The sequence below is a fragment of the Lissotriton helveticus genome, chromosome 6 (genome assembly GCF_964261635.1).
Source record: "Lissotriton helveticus chromosome 6, aLisHel1.1, whole genome shotgun sequence".
Taxonomy (NCBI): Eukaryota; Metazoa; Chordata; class Amphibia; order Caudata; family Salamandridae; genus Lissotriton; species Lissotriton helveticus.
Window position 1 is genome coordinate 876,037,057 of NC_136067.1, and position 6,000 is coordinate 876,043,056.

General features: G+C 47.7%; 1 long non-coding RNA gene across 1 annotated transcript in view; it reads left to right on the top strand.

Annotated features, from left to right (window-relative positions):
• Positions 1-3,515, top strand: part of LOC144761566 (uncharacterized) — a 111,160-nt gene extending 107,645 nt beyond the window's left edge. Inside the window, exon 3 of the long non-coding RNA XR_013595790.1 lies at positions 3,140-3,515. This is a non-coding gene — a long non-coding RNA (uncharacterized LOC144761566). The remainder of the gene's footprint in view (positions 1-3,139) is intronic.
• Positions 3,516-6,000: the final 2,485 nt, after the last annotated feature.

Here is a 6,000-nt window from a genome sequence, read left to right on the forward strand (position 1 = left end):
AGGACGACATGTACCTATAGCATATCTGATATCTCGTGTTTGGAGAACATGTTGATAGAATCTAAAAGTCATCAGGGTAAAGGCTACTTGTCACTAAGGCTGGTGCATACATATATTTCTTAGTGTATTTTGTGTGTGCTATGAATCTTCTATGGACATTAATTCAGTAATTCTCTTGCATGGAGACAGAAAAGCTAGACTATAGATGAAGATGTTTAAGCGGTTTGTTAGCTAGGAATGTGAAGCCGGGGAGCTGAACTGATAACTAGAGGCATAACATATTCTTGGCAGACAGGCAGGCAGGCCAGGCCGGGCACCGCGCTGCTTGGCAGAAAGTAAGTGAAGGGTCAGGGATGCAGGAGGGGCTGCATCGCTCCTCGGAGTGGTTTCAGGAGACTTGAGGCTTGAATCTGGTGTCCGGGCCCTGTGAGGCCTAGAAACGGGGACAACTCGATGAATTAATGTGCACAGTGTAAAGACGTTGGCAACATAGGCCTAATACTTGTTGCTTTCAGGGGGGACTGGATAACTGGCATACTAACGTTGGACACAACCATAATTGCGTCTGTATTCGGGCGAGGGATGAATATGCATATCGATCATGCACATATAACATATAATGGGGAACACGTAGGGACACATGACAGGGCAAAATTCAATTTTCCTCAATGGTCACAAGATTAAAACAGAAAGAACGCAGGGGGACATGCCATTACTTTCAACAGGGAGAGAAGGAGCGGGCCCAGGGGGAAAGAGTGAGGGGGGAGGAGATCTCTCAAGTTTGTCAAGTCAGGGGGCATGAGTCAGTCTCGATTGGTGCACAGGGCAGGCATGTCGCGGGTTATTTCTGATCTACTGGGGTCTAGGGGTGTGACGCTTCCTCATCTGCTGCCAGTGACCCCAAGTATAGCAGCAATGGGCCCCATGTTTCTTTCGGTCGGGATTGTGTGGGCATTAGATCCCAGTATGCGGACAGCTGTTCCTGGTGAAACGCTGCGTCTCCCAGCCATGCCTTGATTTGTGGTGCACGTGTTATACCCCATGTCATTGCAATTCTTCGCTTAGCAAGTAGCAGGAGCAGCGCAGCAAGCTTTCTGCTATCTGTCGGGAGGTCCTTCACCTAGCCGAGCAGCACCATCAGTGGGGAACGCTCTTTGGGCCCATCCTTTAACTGATGTAACCTGATGGTGGAGCTACAGATCTTGATTATGTGTGTACTTGTTACACCATGTACCTGCAATGGGTGAAGTGTTGTGAAGTCAACATCAACATCCATTGCTAACCCCATGGCAAATATGCCTGCTTGGTAGTGTAGCATGTGTACATAGAATCATTTCTCCACAGTAGATGGGCAGACGTTATTTACTACACATGGTGTAGGCCATTGTGACTCTGGGAGTATGGTATCCTTGTGAAATTCCTGTAGCACTATCTCCTTGTACATCTGTGTCACATGCCTATCTGCCTCTGCATCTGTGTTTCACAGTGTTGATACAGGCAACAATATGAAAAAGGGATGATGGTGATGTCCATGTCCGAACTTGGGTGCCATGAACACACTGGCATTTATTTATTTATTTATTATTTATTTATTTATTATTTATTTATTTATATAGCGCCTGAATCGACCCCTGGAGGGGTATCTCTGCACTTTGGACAGACAACAGGAAAAACTGATGGACAAGACCAAAATCAGAAACAGAAAAGGATGGTCTTTAGGTGCTTTCTGAATTGAAGATGGTCCGGGCATTGCCTCAAGTGAATGGGGAGCTGATTCCAGTAAAGAGGGTCAAGGTGGGAGAATGACTTCTCACCTAGCCTGGCTTTCCTGATTCGGGGGACCACAAGAAGGGATTTAGTACCTGAGTGGAGGGCATACACGGCGTGAATTTCTCTGCAAGATAGGCGGGGCTGAGGTTGTATAAGGCTTTATGAACGGTGCAGCAAACTTTAAACTTAACCCGCTCGCGTACTGGGAACCAATGGAGCTGACAGAGAAGAGAGCGGGAAGCGGTCCTGGGGGGACGTTTTAGACCAGTCGCGCCACGGTGTTCTGGACCAACTCCAATCTACAAAACTCTGCGTATTAGGCCCAGCGTACGAAAGCAGGAGCCAGCTGTCTGAGCAGCATGCTCCTGCAAGGTTAGAGCCTGGTCCAGGCGAATGCCTAGATTCTTAACAAGGGACTTGGGAGCAGGAGGAGCACCAAGGTCCACCGGCTACCATTCAGGAGTCCACAGTAAAGGGGCCTCTCCAAAGAGCAAGTTCTCAGTCTTCCTAACATTGAATTGGAGGAAATTACATCTCATCCAATTGGAAATAGCCTCATACCAGAGGATGAAATGGTGATCAGAGAGGATATGAGCATTACAGCTACACTTGTCAGTGACAGTGATTCATACAATGAGCATGTTTCATACACATGTTGGGACATGTCGTATATCTGAGGTTTGGATGGCTGGTCCACCCCAGACCTACAACAGGCTGGAATTGAGATTTGTATTATTGGACAATGTGATGTGTCCAACTACCCTTTCCACCACTGTAACTTTTATTACTTCGCATGTAATATGTATTTTTAACAATGTGGTATGGCAAGTTTCCTTTTGACCTGCAAGTACTCACATGCTTCAAGTAGATGAATACAGGATGAACCATGAATATGTAGCTGTGGAGACAAATCAGACTATGTAGTGCATTGTAATTGACAGATGAGTGACTTTTGTTCATGTAAAACACGTTAGTGCTTAGTTGTATGCCACTACAACACCAAGTGCATCTTGTGAGTATGGGTAAAGGTTATGCCCTTGGACCGCAATGGGCATGTAATTCAGTCTCCTTGTGTACGTTCCTCTGGTAGACTCAGTCTGACTATTTGTGAATGTCAGTATTTCACTTAGGAGACCATCCACTGATGCTGTAGAGCTCGGCCATTGCTATGTGCCATTTGGTTCATTACCCTTGATGTTGTGAGTTGACATAGACCATACATGTGAATGGCCCCACCAAGCTTCAAGCTGTGAAAAGTTGTTACAGACTGTTACCTTCCTGTTGGTGTAAACTTGAGTTTTGAAAAACTAGTTACCCATTGTTGTTTGTCCTGTTTCATACATCTTGTCATGTGTTTATTTTCTTACAGACAACATGTCACCTGAGGCAGCCAAAACCTTCAAACTCCAGAGGGACAGATATCACCATTTTCAGAGGGTGACAAAGGGGTACCGGGCAATGTACGGAAGATATGAGGAGGAAAAGGCCCGAGGGAGATGGATCTTTTCCCCCAAAGGTGCCCGAAGAGCTGGAACAGCAAGTGCAACGGAATCAGCCACTGCAAGCCAGCACACCAAGACAGATCCTATGCCCAGGACCTCTAGTGCCTGACACCTTGCCCTACCTGCCACACCTCCCTCAGCTGCCCCACCTGCTGTACCTGCCCCACCAGCCGCACCAGTTGCAGCTTCCCCACCTGCACTCCAGCTGCAGCTACCCCACCTGCTGCACCTGCCCCACCTGCTGCACTAGCCCCACCTGCCCCGCCAGCACAGCCATCTGCTCTCTGCAGGGAGGAGAGGAGGCTACTCTCTGATCTAAACTTAAGGGTGGCAACATTGGAGCACCATATGGAGCAGGTGCGCAGACATTTGGAGGACAGAAAGGGAGCACTGGGCCTTCCATTCTGAAAGTTTTCCCAGGATTGAACCATTTAATAGCCCCTCAAATACAGTTTTGTTTTCAAATTCATAGTCGATAAATGTTTTTTTTTTATATAGGGTAATTTTATAGTTAGTGTAGGCTTAGCTTAGTGTTAGGTTTAGCTAGGGTTTTAAAGTAGGCTAGATTATTTATAGTGATATGAGTTAAGTTTCCCTTTCGTTTGTGTGGGGGGTTTGATGTTTTTGTAATTGTTGAGGAAGTGAGGGGAGGGTGTGCCGTGGTGAGCCTTTCGGAAAGCGCGAAGGCGCATTGCTCTTGACATTTACCCGACGGTCTGCCTGGATCGTGGAAAGCTGCTCCACTCCACACAGTGTTCAGGAATTCTGCACTTGTGAAGACTGTGGCGGGTTTACCCTTTCTCGCCTATTCAGCACGACACCCCCATTGAACACAACAACTTCAACAGCGTGATTTCACCCCTACTCAAGGGTTCAAATTGACTAATAATTGCCACTACAACGTGCCGCCTACTCAAGGAAAATAGAATCATTCACCTTCAAGAACTTCAGGTACCAGCATCCCTGGCGACTTGACTTGCATAAACCACACCCACTCAGGGTGTTTCCAATTCAAATAAATGGCGTTTGAATTATAAAGGTGATGAAGGCATGTTTACTGTGTGACTGTCCATGAGGAAGGGGCGTTCTGGCCCCGAAACGCGTCGGACCTCAATTATTTTGATTGGAATGCGGCTGAGAAGTTGATCGGGAGCTGCATTAGCCCGGAGGGGAGGGTGTGCCGTGGTGAGCCTTTCCGAAAGCGCGAAGGCGCATTGCTCTTGACATTTACCCGACGGTCTGCCTGGATCGTGGAAAGCTGCTCCACTCCACACAGTGTTCAGGAATTCTGCACTTGTGAAGACTGTGGCGGGTTTACCCTTTCTCGCCTATTCAGCACGACACCCCCATTGAACACAACAACTTCAACAGCGTGATTTCACCCCTACTCAAGGGTTCAAATTGACTAATAATTGCCACTACAACGTGCCGCCTACTCAAGGAAAATAGAATCATTCACCTTCAAGAACTTCAGGTACCAGCATCCCTGGCGACTTGACTTGCATAAACCACACCCACTCAGGGTGTTTCCAATTCAAATAAATGGCGTTTGAATTATAAAGGTGATGAAGGCATGTTTACTGTGTGACTGTCCATGAGGAAGGGGCGTTCTGGCCCCGAAACGCGTCGGACCTCAATTATTTTAATTGGAATGCGGCTGAGAAGTTGATCGGGAGCTGCATTAGCCCGGAGGGGAGGGTGTGCCGTGGTGAGCCTTTCCGAAAGCGCGAAGGCGCATTGCTCTTGACATTTACCCGACGGTCTGCCTGGATCGTGGAAAGCTGCTCCACTCCACACAGTGTTCAGGAATTCTGCACTTGTGAAGACTGTGGCGGGTTTACCCTTTCTCGCCTATTCAGCACGACACCCCCATTGAACACAACAACTTCAACAGCGTGATTTCACCCCTACTCAAGGGTTCAAATTGACTAATAATTGCCACTACAACGTGCCGCCTACTCAAGGGAAATAGAATCATTCACCTTCAAGAACTTCAGGTACCATCATCCCTGGCGACTTGACTTGCATAAACCACACCCACTCAGGGTGTTTCCAATTCAAATAAATGGCGTTTGAATTATAAAGGTGATGAAGGCATGTTTACTGTGTGACTGTCCATGAGGAAGGGGCGTTCTGGCCCCGAAACGCGTCGGACCTCAATTATTTTAATTGGAATGCGGCTGAGAAGTTGATCGGGAGCTGCATTAGCCCGGAGGGGAGGGTGTGCCGTGGTGAGCCTTTCCGAAAGCGCGAAGGCGCATTGCTCTTGACATTTACCCGACGGTCTGCCTGGATCGTGGAAAGCTGCTCCACTCCACACAGTGTTCAGGAATTCTGCGCTTGTGAAGACTGTGGCGGGTTTACCCTTTCTCGCCTATTCAGCACGACACCCCCATTGAACACAACAACTTCAACAGCGTGATTTCACCCCTACTCAAGGGTTCAAATTGACTAATAATTGCCACTACAACGTGCCGCCTACTCAAGGAAAATAGAATCATTCACCTTCAAGAACTTCAGGTACCAGCATCCCTGGCGACTTGACTTGCATAAACCACACCCACTCAGGGTGTTTCCAATTCAAATGAATGGCGTTTGAATTATAAAGGTGATGAAGGCATGTTTACTGTGTGACTGTCCATGAGGAAGGGGCGTTCTGGCCCCGAAACGCGTCGGACCTCAATTATTTTAATTGGAATGCGGCTGAGAAGTTGATCGGGAGCTGCAT